This window comes from Pristiophorus japonicus, chromosome 9, assembly GCF_044704955.1.
Source record: "Pristiophorus japonicus isolate sPriJap1 chromosome 9, sPriJap1.hap1, whole genome shotgun sequence".
Taxonomy (NCBI): domain Eukaryota; kingdom Metazoa; phylum Chordata; class Chondrichthyes; family Pristiophoridae; genus Pristiophorus; species Pristiophorus japonicus.
The window spans coordinates 54,224,407-54,245,004 of NC_091985.1; the positions used below are offsets into that span (position 1 = coordinate 54,224,407).

General features: G+C 44.5%; 1 protein-coding gene across 3 annotated transcripts in view; it reads left to right on the forward strand.

Annotated features, from left to right (window-relative positions):
• LOC139273052 (protein kinase C epsilon type) overlaps nucleotides 1–20,598 on the forward strand; it is an 801,226-nt gene that overhangs the window by 183,961 nt on the left and 596,667 nt on the right. The gene's annotated exons all lie outside the window — the stretch shown is intronic.

Below are 20,598 nucleotides of genomic sequence, written 5' to 3' on the forward strand. Positions count from 1 at the left end.
TTGCAAGTTCCGGGTTTAGGAGCATACGCTTCGCATACCTAAACCTGGACTTGCGGGGGCCCTATGAGCATGTGTGCATCGCGTACATACCCGTAGGGGCCGCAAATTCAGGGCCATAGATTAATTTTCACATTTTCTCCAATAAAAACCTGTTTTGTAAAAACTGATGCTGTAGCATGTATACTGCCAGCTTTTCTGAGAATAGAATGTGCCTCAAAAACTCCATGTGCCGGTAATTTTAAACAGACAGCAGCTTTCAGGTATGTATTTAAATAGCCGATGATGCATTTATGTCTCCATCAACAGATTAATGGTCACATTAACAGGTTCCACAGTGTGTGGTCACATAGTTAGTTTAAAGTTTATGAACTCCATTAACAAGTTGTAGCTAGGTCTCCGTTCTACAGATTTTTATATTTTTCTATTCACTCTGAAGCAATTAGAGGCTGTGCGGCCAATGCATAATTTAATCCTCAATCCAAATTTATTGCCTGTTCCCACATTACGAGTTCAGGATTGTTATTTCAAAGTTTATAAACTGTCTACTTGTGTAAGGAGAGCTATGTTCTGAAATGTATGTATGCAGCAGAGTAACTGGAGAATCCAGATATTATAAAAAATGTAGGCAAAGTGCCAATGATACTTCTGAAGATTATTAAAGTCTAATGCAATGTGTCACGTGTAGGAATCAAAATTAGCAGGATTTTGAGATGAACTTGCACTTAGTATAGTGTGATACCGCGTTAATTCAAACCGTTCGGAGAAATAAATTTAGCTGCTACTTGAACCAGACTTCCCAAGGACAACACATATATCGCTCGAGATTTTCCCACGTGCATTTGCCTGCCTGCAGTATTCTTTCAATTAAAATAAATGAGGGCAATCAGTGGTTGGCAAATGCACAAGCTGAAGACCCTGGCCATTATGTATAGATCAATTATTATGAGCTTCCAAAGAAATAAAAGGCAAGGCCTTCACTTTGCCACCATTCTACTTATCATGGGGTCAATTTTCCCCAAAGCTGTTTTTTGGCATACTTGGAAGAGTTTTATAAACCGTTTTTTTGGGGCCCTACACCAAAAATTAAATCATCCAACTATCCTCGTTTGAATTGTTAATTTTGGTGCTGCGTAGCCTGTACTTTAGCTTTGGGGGTGGAGCCTAAGATCTGCGCCAAAATGATCAGGTTGCCAGGGTAACCAGGGACACACTGCGGACTGAGGCTGGAAAGTGACACATACAACACTTTCTGACCAGCTCACAGCAACCTGCACAAGCATCTTGCAGCAGCATTCCATCATTAAATTATTAAAGTGTTTATGCCAAAAGTCTGTTCCCCCACCCCACACCTCCTCCAGGTGCCCGGTGCTGCTCCTAACCCTGGCTGAAAGGATTCCCTCCAGTCCCGGTGCCGGTGCTGCCCCTAACCCTAGGCGAAAGGCTTCCCTCCCCTGCCGATGCTGGTTACCACTGCTAGCCCTGGCCGAAGGGCCTCCTCCTCCTATTGCCGGTTACCACTGTTAGCCCTGGCCGAAGGGCCTCCCAGTGCCGGTTACCACTGCTAGCCCTGGCCGAAGGGCCTCCTCCTCCTATTGCCGGTTACCACTGTTAGCCCTGGCCGAAGGGCCTCCCAGTGCCGGTTACCACTGCTAGCCCTGGCCGAAGGGCCTCCTGGTGCCGATTACCACTGCTACTCCTGGCCGAAGGGCCTCCCAGTGCCGGTTACCACTGCTAGCCCTGGCCGAAGGGCCTCCTGGTGCCGATTACCACTGCTACTCCTGGCCGAAGGGCCTCCTCCTTCTATTGCCGGTTACCACTGTTAACCCTGGCCGAAGGGCCTCCCAGTGCCGGTTACCACTGCTAGCCCTGGCCGAAGGGCCTCCTGGTGCCGATTACCACTGTTAACCCTGGCCGAAGGGCCTCCCAGTGCCGGTTACCACTGCTAGCCCTGGCCGAAGGGCCTCCTGGTGCCGATTACCACTGTTAGCCTTGGCCGAAGGGTCTCCTTGTGCCGGTTACCACTGCTACTCCTGGCCGAAGGGCCTCCTCCTCCTATTTCCGGTTACCGCTGCTAGCCCTGGCCTCCTCCTCCCGATGCGGGTTGCCGCTTCTAACTCTGGCCAGAAGGCCTCCCTCTCTCTTCTCTCCTCTCCCCCCCCCACCCCACCCTCTCCCCTCTCCTCTCCACCCTTCTCTGCTGCTGCTGTCCCGGCCGTGGAACTGCATCTGCGGTGCTGATTTTCTTAACTGCCCAGAGAGTTTTTCCACAGCGGTCACATACGCCGTCCGAAGAAAAATTGGAGTAAATCAGAGCTGGCCAAACTTGCTTAAATGGCCAGAATTGGCGTGGGTGGCAGGTTACGCCCCCAACGACGCAAAAAAAAAAACAAACCTAAAAAGATCATAGCTAACTGAGTTACACTGGCACAATCTTTGGGGAAACTTGGATATTTTAATTTTGACCAAAAAAAGTGGCGCAGATAACTCGGGAAAATTGAGCCCCATATTTCTGAATTCATGGGTATCTATAAATCCTTGGTTAGGCAGTAACAGTAACCTCTGATGCTACACATGTCTTGGTCTCAATATTTTTAACTTGGCTCTGGAAATATTTTTGGGGCCAGGTGTTTGCAGGAAAACCAAGTTGCTTTGAGAGCAGTGGATGACACCTCCATTTACCTCAGGAACAACATTAATATTAACATGGTTGAATGAAGCCGTTCTCATGCTGTCCATTGTTTTTCCCCAAGATTAGGTATAGACCAAGGATGGCATGCAAAGGAAACATAACACAAGAGGAATGATGAAACAAGTTTAAAAAATAAACTTGAACACAAAAGATCAGAAGAAGAAATTACAGAAAAACAAAAAGAGAAAATTATCAGAAGTAAAAGAACTAAAACAAAAGTAAAGAAACAAAAGGACTTAATAAAATAAACAAATTAAAACAAAAAGGGAAAAAACAATTCACAAAAAGAGAAAAGCTTGATTGGAATGATCAGGAGAAAGGAAAAGATCACTGCCCACCACAGAAACAAATCTTGACTCTCAAAAGTTCTCTCCAAACAGCTTCACAAATGGATTTAAAACTGGAATAACCTGCAGTTTTCTTTCTACCCAAATTTGTAGTTCCCATATGGAATTTAATCCTGGCCATGTCCAATTTGAAATTTGAAACTGATTGCCAACTGGAAAATGACCCATTTATCCGGATTTTTATCTTGTGCAGTCACCTTTTATGTGGCACCTTATCGAATGCCTTCTGGAAATCCAAATACACCACATCCACTGGTTCCCCCTTATCCACCCTGTTCGTTACATCCTCAAAGAACTCCAGCAAATTTGTCAAACATGATTTCCCTTTCATAAAACCATGCTGACTTTGCTTAATTGAATTATGCTTTTCCAAATGCCCCACTACAGCTAATGGATTCCAGCATTTTCCCAATGACAGATGTTAGACTAACTGGTCTATAGTTTCCTGCTTTTTGTCTGCCTCCTTTTTTACATAGGGGTGTTACATTTGCGGTTTTCCAATCCACTAGGACCGTCTCATGATGGGGAAGGGTAGAGGAATGATCAAGGATAAACTCAGCATAAGCCAACTCATCCTATTGGAGTCATATTCTTTGCCAGTTAATCTTTTGAGTTGCTTTGATGGGGTCCCAGGGAAGTCTGTGGTTTAGAATACTATGTGCGTTGTTTACATTTTTCTCTCCTTGGCATCTATGTAGTATATCCTTCCCTGCTGAGAGAATGAGTTGAACTTGAACCCAGGCTGCAGTCAAGGCTGCCCTACAGGCAGTTGTCCATAAGCCAGTGTGGTGCCCTGAAATGAGGCCACTGCTGAGATTATAGAGTGAGTTATGAGCATGAACTTGTACCTTGGTACTTCTGCTTTTTATTTGAAAACTGATGCCTAATACATACTAGATAATGGGAGGGTTGGCTGTAATTCAATTCAGTGGTGTTCATAGTTTATGAACATCACCCAACATTGAACCAGTGGCCTTAAACTCACTGCAGTCCCTTTGCGATTGCTACAATAATTTATTGTATGGTCAGTTTTTCAGATTTTTAATCTATTTTATTAACTGTTGGTAGGTGCAATCAAGGCAGCACAGTTTAGGTGACAGAGTGGTAAATGTGAAAGGAGACAAAATTATATATGGGCATCAGCTGACTGGCACTTTGTGATGCCAGTTAGATTTCTGTAGCAAAATACAGGAAATACACTGAACAAATTGGGCATCATATTTTGTAGGCAAGGAAATAGCTTGTAGCTGGAATCCAGTATTAGCAGAACATTAAAAAAAAATCATAATACAATCATGCAGAATCAGCATGGTTTTATGAAAGGGAAATCATGTTTGACAAATTTGATGGAGTTCTTTGAGGATGTAATGAGCAGGGTGGAGGGGAACCAGTAGATGTAGTGTATTTGGATTTCCAGAAAGCATTCGATAAGGTGCCACATAAAAGGTTACTGCACAAGATAAGAGCTCATGGGGTTGGGGGGTAATATAATAGCATGGATAGAGGATTGGCTAACGAACAGAAAACAGAGAGTTGGGATAAATGGGTCATTTTCCGGTTGACCAACCATAACTAGTGGGGTGCCACAGGGATCAGTGCAGGGGCCTCAAATATTTACAATCTATATTAATGACTTGGATGAAGGGATCAAGTGTAATGTAGCCAAATTTGCTCGTGATACAAAGATAGGTGGGAAAGCAAATTGTGAAGAGGACACAAAGAATCTGCAAAGGGATATAGGTTAAGTGAGTGGGCAAAAATTTGACAGATGAAGTATAATGTGGGAAAATGTGAGGTTACCCACTTTGGTAGGAAGAATAAAAAAGCAAATTATTATTTAAATGGGGAGCGATTACAAAATGCTGTGGTACAGAGGGATCTGGGGGTCCTTGTACATGAAACACAAAACGTTAGTATGCAGGTACAGCAAGTAATTAGGAAAGCAACTGGAATGTTGGCCTTTATTGCAAGGGGGATAGAGTATAAAAGCAGAGAAGTCCTGCTACAACTGTACAGCATATTGGTGAAACCACACCTGGAGGACTGCGTTCAGTTTTGGTCTCCATATTTAAGGAGGGATATACTTGCATTGGAGGCTGTTCAGAGAAGGTTCACTAGGTTGATTCCTGGGATAAAGGGGTTGACTTATGAAGAAAGGTTGAGCAGGTTGGTCCTATACTCAGTGGAGTTTAGAAGAATGAGAGGTGATCTTATTGAAACACATAAGATTCTGAGGGGGCTCAACAGGGTAGATGCAGAGAGGATGTTTTCCCTCGTGGGGGAATCCAGAACTAGTGGACATAGTTTCAGGTTAAGGGGTTGCCCATTTAAAACGGAGATGATGTAGGATATTTTAAAAGCCCTTATTTACTTGGGTTCGACTGGCATAAATGGTGACGACAAGGTTACTTGCTTTAGTAAACCAGAACAGTTTTTTAATCACACACACACATGCATTATACAAACTTGGACAGTGAAGGCATGGTTAAACTACAGGCTTTACTTCCCATACAACCAAGGACACAGAACGTGTTGACAGGGGTTGCTTCACTGGACACCCTCTCTCCTTCCTTGAAGTCGCCTCCTCCGTGTGGCGAGGGATTTGAAGTTAATGTTCTTATACCCTCTTTTAATATACAATCGTCCCATTCTTAATTGATGGCCGTCTGAGCTTTGCCTCGTTCTGTTGATGATTGAATTATCGTGTTCCAATCTTATGATCTGTTCCCATCTCTTGTCTTTTGTGACTGTCACCCATCAAGGAGCATTAACCAGTACAATAGCACCATAATTTCATAAGTTCGTCAACATATCTGACATACCTGACGTTCTGCAGTATGCGGACGACGCCTGCGTCTGCGCACATTCAGAGGCTGAACTCCAGGATATAGACAATGTATTCACTGAGGCATATGAAAGCATAGGCCTTACACTTAACATCCGTAAGACAAGGGTCCTCCACCAGCCTGTCACCGCCGCACAGCATTGCCCTCCAATCATCAAGATTCACGGCGTGGCCCTCGACAATGTGGACCATTTCCCATATCTCGGGAGCCTCTTATCAACAAAGGCAGACATTGATGCGGAGATTCAACATCACCTCCAGTGTGCCAGTGCAGCCTTCGGCCGTCTGAGGAAAAGAGTGTTTGAAGACCAGGCCCTCAAATCTACCACCAAGCTCATGGTCTACAGGGCTGTAGTAATACTCGCCCTCCTGTATGGATCTGAGGCATAGACGATGTATAGAAGACACCTCAAGTCGCTGGAGATATATCACCAACGATGTCTCCGCAAGATCCTGCAAATCCCCTGGGAGGACAGGCGGACCAACATCAGTGTCCTCGACCAGGCTAACATCCCCAGTATTGAAGCACGGACCACACTCGATCATCTTCACTGGGCAGGCCACATGACTCGCATGCCAGATACGAGACTCCCTAAGCAAATGCTTTATGCGGAGCTCCTTCATGATAAACGAGCCAAAAGAAGACAGCAGAAACGTTATAAGGACACCCGCAAACCTCCCTGGTAATGTGCGACATCACCACTGACACCTGGGAGACCCTGGCCGAAGACCGCCCGAGGTGGAGAAAGTGCATCCGGGAGGGCGTTGAGCTCTTCGAGTCTCAACGCAAAGAGCGTGAAGAGGCCAAGTAGGCAGCAGAAGGAACGCGCGACAAACCAGCCCCACCGACCCCTTCCCTCGACGCATGTCTGTCCCACCTGTAACAGGGTCTGTGGCTCCCGTATCGGACTGTTCAGCCATCAAAGAACTCACTTAGGGAGTGGAAGCAAGTCTTCCTCGATTCCGAGGGATTGCCTATGATGATGATTACCATAATTTCCTAAGTTCGTCAACATATCTGACACTAAAGACAAAGTTTCACTGTAAAGTCGTTACAGAAACTGGTATTTGTGTTCTACAGGAAAGAAGCCTTAACTCTTACAATGGTCGACTCCATGAAACCTTTGACTGGTCTGGCTTCAAAGGCAAGGTCTAATCGATAAGTGTTTTACAGGAAAGAAGCCTTTAACAGAGGTGGTTTCTATGACTATTAGATTTCTGTGGAAATATTAACCCCCTACAATGAAGAGGAATTTCTTCTCTCAGAGAGTCATGAATCTTTGAAATTCTCTACTCCAGAGATCTGTGGACGCTGGGTCATTGAATATATTTAAGGTGGAGATAGACAGATTTTTGAAAATTAAGGGAGTCCAGGGTTATGAGGAGCAGGCAGGAAAGTGGAGCTAAGGCCAAGATCAGATTAGCCATGATCTTATTGAATGGCGGAGCAGACTCAAGGGGCCAAATGGCCTACTCCTGCTTCTATTTCTTATGTTCTTATGAAAGTGGAATTCTATTCTGAGGCAAAAAATACCATTATGGTGTTGCTGGGTATATATTAACGTAGCTTTTAAAATTTGTTTTGGCAGGCTTTCTCATTGGCGCATTAGCATTACATTTGTTCCTCGGATGTGGGTGTCGCTGGCAAGGCCAGCATTTATTGCCCATCCCTTATTGCCCTTGGTGACCCCCAGGCTGTTGATGTTGGGGGATTCGACATTCCCCCACTCGCCACTGACCAACCCAGACCTGAATATCATCCAGGTCTTGTTGCATGCGGGCATGGATTGCTTCATTATCTGGGAAGTTGTGAATGGAACTGAACACTGTGCAATCATCAGTGAACATCCCCACTTCTGACATGATGAAGGGAAGGTCATTGATGAAGCAGCTGAAGATGGTTGAGCTGAGGACGCTGTCCCGAGGAACTCCTGCAGCGATGTCCTGGGGCTGGGCTGATTGACCTCCAACAACCACAACCATCTTTCTTTGTGCTAGGTATGGCTCGTGCCAGTGGAGAGTTTCCCCCCAGATTGCCATTGTCTTCAGTTTTACTAGGGCTCCTTGATGCCACATTCAGCCAAATGCTGCCTTGATGTCAAGGGCAGTCACTCTCACTTCTGGAATTCAGCTTTTGTGTCCATGTTTGGACCAAGGCTGTAATGAGGTCTGGAGCCGAGTGGTCCTGGCGGAACCCAAACTGAGGGTGATAGGGAAGAAATAAACTGACACGGCACAGCAACAAGATTGAGACCCTCTGCTTCCCAAGCTGGAGGAATCAAAACCAGAAATCAATAATTCCGTCCCTGCCGGACCCGATATTTACGTGTGTCAGCGGCTGGAAAACCTGGAAATACAGGGAAGGCGGAGGCTGGCCGGCTGGCTAACAGGATAGCCAGCCGTAGAAGGTAGAAGCCAGGGACCATTGGGTAAGGTGCCTGGCAATCAAGAAGATCAGAGGTCTGGGGGTGGTCGGGCAGGAGGACCCGGAGCGCAGGAGGGAGGGAGAGATTTGATTACGTGGAGGGGTGTGGGGGGTGGAGTGATCAGATTTAGTGGGGAGAAGACAGCAGATCGCTGGGGGAGATTTTAGAGGGAGAGATTGGATGCCGGGGGAAGAGTTCGGATTGTGGGGGGAGAGAACGCTGGGGGAAAAGGTGGAGCTCACGAGCTGTGCTGGAAAAGCCAGGAACCTACCTGCTGGATCATTCCATTCTCGCCTACCTTTAGCTGCTGGGTTTCCCGAGCCCTGGGAAACATGGCCCACAGCTGTTAAATTAAATGTCTGACAAAATCTGAGGCAAGAATAACACATTAAGATCACTGACTCGCCTCTCTAAAACAGGTTACTCTGACGCCCCCAAACTCACTGCAAGCATGTTCACGGTGGGTTGTGGTCGGTTTTCACATATCTTCCAATTTAACCCCCCTCCCCTCCCCCACCCCCGGATTCATGCCTCACTCATCTGATGTGAAACTCATTCATTTTGGCTGAAAAATGTACCTTATTAGGAGATATCTAACCCCTAAAAATAGCTCTTTTTGTTTGAATGGATCTGCGATCAGCCTCTCTATTTTCGATCATAAATGACACTCCAACCATTTTCCTCTTTGTTGGCAGCTCTGCATCAAGTGATGGATACATGTATATTTTGATTTTAAATGTAACTGTCGTTTGTGACTTTTCGGTACATCATACTTAAATGGTACAATGGACACGAGCAGGAGGGTTGATGGTAATGTGACTCCCAGTTAACTATAATGATGGGACACATCAAGTACCTCCTGAACAATGCCCCTGTGTTTTTTTGCACCCTGACGCAGAATGGTGCAGCTTTGTTAAGCACAGTGTGGAAATAGTTTAAGCAACGCACACATAGCAGAGCATCGTCACATAGAAAGTAGAAAGATAAAACGTTTCACTTGGATGTACGGAACCATCTGCATTCTCGTTCATTGTGACCCACACCTAAAAACTAATACTAAGCATCGTGTTTAAATAGGAATGTACTTTTAAACAACTGAGTGCTGCCTGGAAATGATGAATGATAAAGGATTGTTTAGTCTGTTCACAGTGTTTATGGCATCCTCCATATTCTTGAATAATTTTTGAATCTCCCACAAGCTATGTAGTTCAGAACAAAGCTAGTGATTTCTCAAACAGAAGGGATCAAATGCAGAAGGTAAAAGTGTTTCACTTCACTGTCTTCACCAAGGCTGCATGCTCTCCTTCCCTTGTGTCAAATGGGTTAAAAGAAAATATTAATTGCTGGCTGCTTCGCCACTCTGGTTCCTGACTTTCAGACTCAAGATTGCTTGTTCTTTAACTATATGTTTCAACTTGTGATTTTGATTTCCTCTATTCTTCTTTAGTCTATTAAATTACAATTACACCCAATGCATAGGAAAGGTGTCAAAGATCAGAAAATAACATTAGTTCGACAACAAGCAGGAATCAACTTAATCCATAACCTGGCCTCAAAAATGCAGATGGTTTCAGTTTTAAAACTAAAAACAGTTTTAATTCTACTCATTCATACCTTGCATTGTTTGAGTCCAGTTACAATAAACTAGTTTATTGGTTTACAAATGTATTGAAAACTGTGCCTATGTGAGTGTGTGGGTCAGTGTATGTGTGTGAATGTGTAGGTCTGTTTGTGTGTGTCAGTGTGAGTATCTGTGAGTTTATGGGTCGGTGTGTCTGTCTGTCTGTATGTGTGTCTGAGTATGATGATGATGATATGTGACTGTATGTATGTTGGTATGAGGGTCAGTGTGTGGGTGTTTGCTTCTGGCTCCTCATTGTCGATCAGAGTTTAGATCAGTTGAAAGAAGTTTTAAGTGATTTCCTGTGGAGACTGCAAACAAGTCAGATTGTGTCTCGTTTTTATTTCATGTGTTTGCTTTGCGTGAATAGTGACCAAGTCTATGCTACAGCTTTCCAAGCCCTCTACCTGTAATCACTTGATCCATGCCTGCCTATACAGTCAGCAACTACTGTGCATACTACTGGAGGGAGCAGCGCGTGCTGCTGCAGGAGAGCGATGGCTGACTGCAGTGTGGGCAGGTATAGCAGGAGCGGCGAGGTCAGGGCGAAGGAGCAGCAAGAGTTCGTAGATGGATGTGATCAGGGCTCAAAAGAGGTGAGGGCCCAGGGGCAGCACGGGCCAGCCCACACTGCGATGTGTGTGCGCACTAGGTCCGTGTAGCAGAGCTGGTCTCCAGTCGTCCTGGTTAATCCTGGCCACTGGACCAAGACCTAGCTCTGCCAATCCCGTGTGGTGGCTGGGGTGTAACGGTCACCACATGTTAAAAAAATCCACGCACAGACATCTTCCACCCTTCAAGATGTAGTTCGGGATCCAGAATATTAGGTTCTTCATTGAAACACCTGTGAACTCATAAAACATAGAAACATAGAAAATAGGTGCAGGAGTAGACCATCCGGCCCTTCGAGCCTGCACCACCATTCAATAAGATCATGGCTTATCATTCCTTCAGTACCCCTTTCCTGCTTTCTCTCCATACCCCTTGATCCCTTTAGCCGCAAGCGCCATATCTAACTCCCTCTTGAATATATCCAATGAACTGGCATCAACAACTCTCTGCGGTAGGGAATTCCATAGGTTAACAATTCTCTGAGTGAAGAAGTTTCTCCTCATCTCAGTCCTAAATGACTTACCCCTTATCCTAAGACTATGTCCCCTGGTCCTGGACTTCTCCAACATCGGAAATATTCTTCCTGCATCTAACCTGTCCCGTCCCATCAGAATTTTATATGTTTCTATCAGATCCTCTCTCATCTGTCTAAACTCCAGTGAATACAGGCCCAGTCGATCCAGTCTCTCCTTATATGTTAGTCCTGCCATCCCAGGAATCAGTCTGGTGAACCTTCGCTGCACTCCCTCAATAGCAAGAACGTCCTTCCTCAGATTAGGAGACCAAAACTGAACACAATATTCCAGGTGAGGCCTCACCAAGGCCCTGTACAACTGCAGTAAGACCTCCCTGCTCCTATACTCAAATCCCCTTGCTATGAAGGCCAACATACCATTTGCTTTCTTCACAGCCTGCTGTACCTGCATGCCAACCTTCAATGACTGATGTACCATGACACCCAGGTCTCGCTGCACTTCCCCTTTTCGTAATCTGCCGCCATTCAGATAATATTCTGTCTTCGTGTTTTTGTCCCCAAAGTGGATAACCTCACATTTATCCACATTATACTGCATCTGCCATGTATTTGTCCACTCGCCTAATCTGTCCAAATCACCCTGCAGCCTCTTAGCGTCCTCCTCACAGCTCACATCGCCACCCAGCTTAGTGTCATCTGCAAACTTGGAGATATTACACTCGATTCCATCATCCAAATCATTAATATATATTGAAAAGAGCTGGGGTCCCAGCACTGAGCCCTGCGGCATTCCACTAGTCACTGCCTGCCATTTTGAAAAGGACCCGTTAATCCCAACTCTCTGCTTCCTGTCTGTCAACCAGTTCATTACCCCCAATACCATGTGCTTTGATTTTGCACAACAATCTCTTGTGTGGGACCTTGTCAAACGCCTTTTGAAAGTCCAAATACACCACATCCACTGGTTCTCCCTTGCCCCCACTCTACTAGTTACATCCTCAAAAAATTCCAGAAGAGTTGTCAAGCATGATTTCCCCTTCATAAATCCATGCTGACTTGGACCAATTCTATCACTGCTTTCCAAATGCGCTGCTATTTCATCCTTAATGATTGATTCCAATATTTTCCCCACTACTGATGTCAGGCTAACTGGTCTATAATTACCCGTTTTCTCTCTCCCTCCTTTTTTAAAAAGTGGTGTTACATTAGCAACTCTCCAGTCCATAGGAACTGATCCAGAGTCGATAGACTGTTGAAAAATTATCACCAATGCATCCACTATTTCTAGGGCCACTTCCTTAAGTACTCTGGGATGTAGACTATCAGGCCCTGGAGATTTATCGGCCTTCAATCCCGTCAATTTCCCTAACACAATTTCCCACCTAATAAGGATATCCTTCAGTTCCTCCTTCTCACGAGACCTTCGGACCCCTAGTACATCGGGAAGGTTATTTGTGTCTTCCTTTGTGAAGACAGAACCAAAGTACTTGTTCAGTTGGTCTGCCATTTCTTTGTTATAAATTCACCCGAATCCGACTGCAAGAGACCTACGTTTGTCTTCACTAATCCCTTTTTTGGCGTGGAAGCAAGTCATCCTCGTTTCGAGGGACTGTCTATGATGATGAAGGTCACACTAGATTATCTTGAGTGTGGCATGGCAAATTGAGGCAGTGGTGAAGTGATAAATATGCAAAAGAGCGCGAGTGTGTAAGTGGGAGTTGAATGAGTAAATGGGAGAAGAACATGTCATAACATCCTGGGGGTCACATTGACTAGAAACTTAACTGGATCAGCCACATAAATACTGTAGCAACAAGAGCGGGTCAGAGGCTGGGTTTTCTGCGGCGAGTGTCTCACCTGCTGACTCCCTAAAGCCTTTCCACCATCCACAAGGCACAAGTCAGGAGTGTTCTGAAATACTCTCCACTTGATTGGAGGAGTGCAGCTCCAACAACACTCAAGAAACTCGACACCATCCAGGACAAAGCAGCGTGCTTGATTGGCACCCCATCCACCACCTTCAACATCCGCGATCTCGACCACCTCGAAGGACAAGGGCAGCGGGCGCATGGGAACATGGTCACCTGCAGGTTCCGCTCTGCTCACCACCACTCCCCGCGAACGGACCTCCCCCGACCACTGTCTCTACACCCCTATGGTCTCTCCCGCCGACCATCATCTCTACCCACCGCAATCAGTTCCCCCCGGACCACCATCTCCATCCCCCAGCAATCTCTCCCTTGATCATCGTCTCCACTCCCCAGCGATTTTTCTCACCCCGTCCCCACCACCACCACTAGAACCCCTAACGTTGGTGCGTCTGTCCTCCCAGGGGATCTTCACCGAGGCGTACGAAAGCACGGCCTTACACTAAACATCTGTAAGACAAAGGTCCTCCACCAACCTGACCCTGCTGCACAGCACTATCCCCCAGTCATCAAGATCCACGGCGCGGCCCTGGACAACGTGGACCACTTTCTATACCTCGGGAGCCTATTATCAGCAAGGGCAGTCATTGACGATGAGGTTCAACACCGCCTCCAGTGCGTCAGCGCAGCCTACGGCTGCCTGAGGAAGAGAGTGTTTGAAGATCAAGCCCTCAAATCTGCCACCAAGCTTATGATCTACAGGACTGTAGTGATACCTGTCCTCCTGTATGGCTCAGAGACTTGGAACATAGACAGGTCCAGGTTACTGCAGCTTTGAACCTTATGTGAAGTTTCTGAAGGAAGAGGCAACAGTTGGCAGAGACTCTTGGAGGACCAGAGAAAGAACTGAGACAAGTGAGAGAGTAACAGAGATAAACAGAGAGGTTGATGGAGACACAATAGAAACACAGAGAAAATAGCAGAGTAATAGTGAGAAGAGAGCAGCATTGTGGGAGAGGAAAATATACATCAGATCTTCAAGGAACCTGAACATCTCTTGAGTTAGCCATGCTGGGTATCTCCAACATGGATACATAAACTTGTAACAACCTCCAACTATTCTGCAGACTTCAAGTACTGCACTGGTAGTTAGTGGAACCAGTCCAACCTCAGACTCACAGGCCGAACATCTAAACCTAATTACTTCCAGTCTAGTGCTGTATATAAAACAAACCCTCAAGATATGACTGCAAGGTCATTATGAGAAACAAAATGGTGACTTGAGCCATATACAGGTAACACATGCAGAACACCACAGTCCATGTATCAATCTACCTCTGAGCAATGCTACAGGAGATTTACTAGATTTTATTCAAAAATATATAGGTTGAAATTCAAACTAGAAACACACATGTTTTCCTTTGTTTCTTCAGCATCATAGGACACCCGATGGTGAGTGCTGTGGTTCAATAATGTCTTGCATTATTCCTCATGTGATGAGCTCCTGATCTCAGCCACCCTGTCAGAGTAAGGTGCTGAGTAAGGCTTTTCTCCACAGGGAGAGACGGAGAGAAAATCAAACAGTGTCGTTCTGAGCTACTCATCAACCTCCTTGTGGCCTTTAACAGCGCTGCACTAACAGGCGTGGAAGCTGTTTGTCTGCCCTTGCTGTTGTCAGAGAATAGCATGCGATCTGGACAGAATAAGAAGAGGATGTTTTATAATTGTGGGAGAGATGTGGAACATAATACCTGTGCAATACAAAGTAGAACAACATGTTACTGTTTAATTTTTTTTGAATTGTAATAAGGAACATGTAAAATCCTAAAGCAGGCAAGCCACATACTAAAGTTGTCTATCCAATGTACCCTAATCAAGTTTGATGATTGGAATTAAGTGCACAATATGTTTAGACAGTCCAAGCTGAGCAGGAAATCTGACCTATCCTGGTCGATAATAACAGTTGGATTAAACCCAACAACATGACTGCTCTGAAATATTTTAAATATTTTACACGTAATATGGTAATTAGTTGTCAGAAATGTTATCACTGCAAAGAACAGGAGGAATGGGTGTACTTTTTCCCTTCTAATCTGAATCATGCGCCGATTATTAATGGCGTTGCAAAGTGGCCTTCCCAGATATGTTAGTAATTGTCTGCTGATCTTGATGAAATTGGCTGAATTAAGAGTCTGTTTATCCAACAAAATGTATTTAAAGACCAAGAGAAGTTGCTTCAACTGCATTGTCTGTTCAAAGATGGAAAATAAACTAAAGAATGAAGAGATAAACAGTTTTGGACTGTGTGTTGTGCAAGGTTATAAGTCGTCACAAAAAACACAGAAGGAGACCATGAACTAAAAATGTGATTAATACGAGCTTTTGGACTTTAAAATTTGGCAGATGGAGTAGAATGTTGGAAAGTGTGAGGTCATGCACTTTGGCAGAAACAAAATCAAAGAGCAAGTTATTATTTAAATGGGCAAAGATTGCAAAGTGCTGCAGTACTTGTGCATAAAACGCAAAAGGATAGTATGCAGGTACAGCAGGTACAGGAAGGCCAATGGTATCTTGGCCTTTATTGCAAAGGGGATGGAGTATAAAAGCAGGGAAGTCTTGCTACAGCTTTATAAGGTATTGATGAGGCCACACCTGGAATACTGCGTGCAGTTTTAGCTTCCATATTTACAAAAGGATATACTTGCTTTGGAGGCAGCTCAGAGAAGGTCCACAAGGTTGATTCCGGAGATGAGGGGGTTGATTTATGAGGAAAGATTGAGTAGGTTGGGCCCCTACTCATTGGAATTCAGAAGAATGGGAGGTGATCTTATCGAAATGTATAAGATTATGAGGGGGCTTGACAAGGTGGATGCTTCCACTGATTGGGGAGACTAGAACTGGAGGGTATAATCTTACAATCAGAGGACTCCCATTTAAAACTGAGATGAGGAGAAATTTCTTCTGAGGATTGTAAATCTGTGGAATTCACTGCCTCAGAGAGCTGTGGAAGCTGGGACATTGATTGATTTATTGGTTATTTATTGATTTATGTATCATTTATTATTGATGATGGCTCTTTATTTGTAAAAGTGAAGTGTTTAATGTTTGTAAACCCCTCTTCCCCCCCCCCCCCGCCGCCCTGATCTCTCGTTCCCTACGCCTGATTTCTAAGTGTAGGCAAGGTTTTTCTGAGCGTATAAAAATCTACACTTATTCCATTCTAAGTTAGTTTGGAGTAAGTGTTTGCTGCCTAAACTTGCAAAACAGGCGTAAGTGGCTGGACACGCCCCTTTTGAAAAAAAATCTGTTCTAAAATGAAACTATTCTAACTCACTAGAATTGGAGCAAACTAAATGCCGAGAATTGCAATTTCTAACATGCTCCATTCTAAACTAGTTGCTCAAAAAAAAAGGAGCAACTCAGGCCGAAACTTGAGCCCTATGAGGGGGCTTGACAAGGTGGATGCAGAGAGGATGTTTCCACTGATGGGGGAGACTTGAATTAGAGGGCATGATCTTAGAATAAGGGGCCGCCCATTTAAAACAGAGATGAGGAGAAATTTTTTTCTGAGGGTTGTAAATCTGTGGAATTCTCTGCCTCAGAGAGCTGTGGAGGCTGGGAAATTGAATAAATTTAAGACAGAAATCGACAGTTTCTTAAACGATAAGGGGATAAAGGGTTATGGGGAGCGGGCAGGGAAGTGGAACTGAGTCCATGATCAGATCAGCCATGATCTTATTGAATGGTGGAGCGGGCTCGAGGGGCTGTATGGCCTACTCCTGTTCCTATTTCTTATGTTTATGTTATGTTCTTAAAGCAAGCTTTTCGAATTAAACTGGACAGTGGGAGCAAAAAGGCGCCAGCCTTGGGGCAGGTGATGACTCACCCCAATTAAGAACATTCTATGGTCAGGAACCAAAACTGACTTTATGCATAACAACAATGGAGTTGTTACGTGAGGCCCTGAAACTGATTGACCAGGGTGGGGAAAAACAAGCTCACTGGAGACACCAATTCTGCAAAAGTAATCACCACAGGTGCACATTTTTGGGGAACGAGATGTTAAGATGGGGAGTCATTTTGAGTCTTGCAGACTCCATGTGCAAGCTGGGAACAGAAGAGTCCATTATTGCAGTTAAATCAACCAGGATCACCACAAAGCAACGTATCAATACAAACACTTTATCGGAAACCGCAGTGGCCGGAGATCAGTCAAAACCTGGATATAAATATGCGAGCTAGAAGCAGCTCAGCACAGCAGTTGAACACAAGTCGAAAGAAGACAGAAGAAGTAGAAGGACACGTGCACGCACAGAAGGACATGTAGTACGGAACGTACATGAAAGGAACAGCACTGCAGAGAACGGCCAGAAGAATAACCAACCGGTCACGGAACCAAAGACCACGAACTTACAAGCTACAACCAGGAAGGGTGATTGTATGTCTCTAGTCGATTTCTCTCAGAAGTCTAATCCTGTAGTTTTAGTTAGTTTTTCTGCATAATGAAACTTACACTGGGTTAAGCCTAAATTTTGTGCTACATGTTGTCCTTTTCTCCAATAAGTTCCAAGGTCAAAGAATCAGGGTAGAGTGTAAAACAAATACACACCCTACAATTGGTATTTCCCAGCCTACACAGGCCAGAGCTTCAGCTGCACTAGCTTTTGCACAGGAGCACATGCACTCACCAGTTAACCATATAGTTTGAGCCTAATATTGTACAATATTGCTCCTTCACCACAGTTTTGAAAAAAAAAGTTAATTTGGGAGTTAGTGTGAAGCAAAACATATTATTAAAAAGATTTTTTTATCTTTTTAAAACATTATAAAGACCCAATTTTTCGTCAAAAACACTTTAATTTTGGTTTGGATCCAGTGCCTTTCAGAACTGTATTGACAGCACTAGAAAACTGGTGCCACCTTTTGAGGGAGATGGCTTGGCTTTTTATTCCTCTCTGCATTGAAGGCGGTGAAAAGAGCTGCAGTCGGTAAGTCCCCTGTTATCTGCGCCGTTTTTTTGGCACGTACTGCTTTTTTTGGCCTAAATTAAAATATCCAAGTTTCCTCAAAAATTGTGCGCTAGTGTAACTCAGTGAGTTACGATTTTTTTAGGTTCGCTTTTTTTGCGACATGATGTCTGTGCCAGTTTTTCACATTTTCACAACTTAAATTTTTCCTAAGGCGGCGTATGTAACACAGCACAAACAATAAATCTTTGATTATAAAACAGTCTAATTTCAACCTAATCTTCTCTAGGAATCAATGTTCACATTTTTAGCACAGTAACGAAAGTATAAATTGATGGTCAGGATGCACAGTAGGTTTGAATCCTCGCCTTTCACCTCTTAGGCCTGTTACATCGAAGGGCTCCGAATTTCCCAATCAGTTTGATTTCGAAATGTCAATGGAGAGTTTATTGTAGAGTGAACTGGAGTCAAATCTATGCAAATCACAGCTGGTTGGTGGTCTGCTGACAAATTGCAAATAAATCGGGTTCACTGACAATGCTGGTCAATTCCTCTGTGCCAACATGAGACTCCCAAAGCAAGTGCTCTACTTGGAACTCCTACATGACAAGCGTGCCCCAGGTGGGCAGAGGAAACCCTTCAAGGACACACTCAAAAGCCTCCTTGATAAAGTGCATCATTCCCACCGACACCTGCAAGTCCCTGGCCCAAGACCGCCCGAAGTGGAGGAAGAACATGCGGGAGGGCGCTGAGCACCTCGAGTCTCGTCGCCGAGAGCATGCAGAAAACAAGTGCAGGCAGCGGAAGGAGCGTGCGGCAAACCAGACTCCCCACCCACCCTTCCCTTCAACGACTGTCTGTCTCACCTGTGACAGAGACTTTGATTCCCATATTGGACTGTTCAGTCACCTGAGAACTTACTTTTACATGATTGATTGATTGATTGATGATTACGACTCCACCCTCCTTTGCGTAAGATATACTTATGTGTTGATGTCATCATAAATTGGGCGATAATACCATTATGTGCAAAGTTCTTATTCTCTCTATTTCTGGTAGCTAGAGAACACGCATTACAGATATTGAAGAGTACAATGGCTGTAAATTATGCAAATTGATTTGGATGATCTGGGACAAATCTGATTCCCAGATTACCCAACCATAGTCATTATCCTGAGGGATTAAACTTGCTTTCAACTCAGCCCAGACAGATGGAGATGAAAGTTGTCTATCTCTGATGACTGGTAAGTGAAAGGAGTTTGGGCGATTTCCATGCACTTCCTAGTGGGTCTGAATTAACACAACAAAACATGCCCATAATTTGCTGCTAATTGGGCAATCTTATTCAGAGAGGCCATATGGATGCCTGGTGTGATTGACGCAAATGTCACACTGGTACAGTAAGCGCTACTCTCCCTGGGGCAGTAATATGGAAGCTTTAACTTAAGCAACCTAACCTTTGTTATATTCCTAACTCGGTAATGATTGATTTTATCACCAGAAGGAAAAAGAGAAAATTATTTATTTGCCACAGTCACGCCACACCGTGAAGAAGTTGTAACATTTTCAATAGACCTATTCCCCCCCGCCCCCATCCTTTTCCCATTGTACATAGCAATTGTCATCATCATCATAGGCAGTCCCTCGGAATCGAGGAAGACTTGCTTCCATTCTTAGCATGAGTTCTTAGGTGGCTGTACAGTCCAATAAGAGAACCACAGTCTCTGTCACAGGTGGGACAGATAGTTGTTGAGGGAAAGGATGGGTGGGACAGGCTCTGCTGGGCAGGCCACATAGTTCGCATGCCAGACACGAGACTCCCAATGCAAGTGCTCTACTCGGAGCTCCTTCACGTCAAACGAGCCAAAGGTGGGCAATGGAAACGTTACAAGGACACCCTCAAAGCCTCCCTGATAAAGTGCGACATCCCCAATGACACCTGGGAGTCCCTGGCCCAAGACCACCCTAAGTGGAGGAAGTGCATCCGGGAGGCTGAGCACTTCAAGTCTCAATGCCAAGAGCATGCAGAAATCAAGCTCAGGCAACGGAAAGAGCGTGTGGCAAACCTGTCCCACCCACTCCTTCTCTCAACGACTATCTGTCCCACCTGTGACAGAGACTGTGGCTCTCGTATCAGACTGTTCAGCCAACAAAGAACTCACTTCAGGAGTGGAAGCAAGACTTCCTTGATTCCGAGGGACTGCCTATGATGATGATCTAGTACTGATGCACGTTAACATAAGTCATGTTGGATTTTATTTTTCTTCTTCTTGATACTTTTATGTGATGTGTGTGCGTGCGCGCGATTGTGAGATATCTACATAGTATATGAATTATGATCCCTGTAGTTGAATAGGGAAGTTGCTTGGCTAATTACATATTACAAATATGTATTGCAACTATCAAACTAAAGGAAATGAAATTGTGGTGGAAGGTTTGCTTCAATCTACTTTGCATATTTTCTATGCTATCGGAGATTGGGACTCATGTCAACAGGCAAAGTCTGCAGTATTGATGGAGGACTGGGGCTAGACCTTCTGTCCCAATTATTTGGCAGAGAAATAGTGTGTGATGAGGATAAAGTTATAAAAAACTAAAAACGGGTTGAAATAAAATCTTGTTTAATGACAATGAAAATGTGATTAGATTTGTTTAACGTTTTGAAGGTGGAACAAATATTATACAAAGTAACTGTGCATAATACAAACAACATTTTTGTATTGACAGAAGGATAAAAGTTTGTTGCTA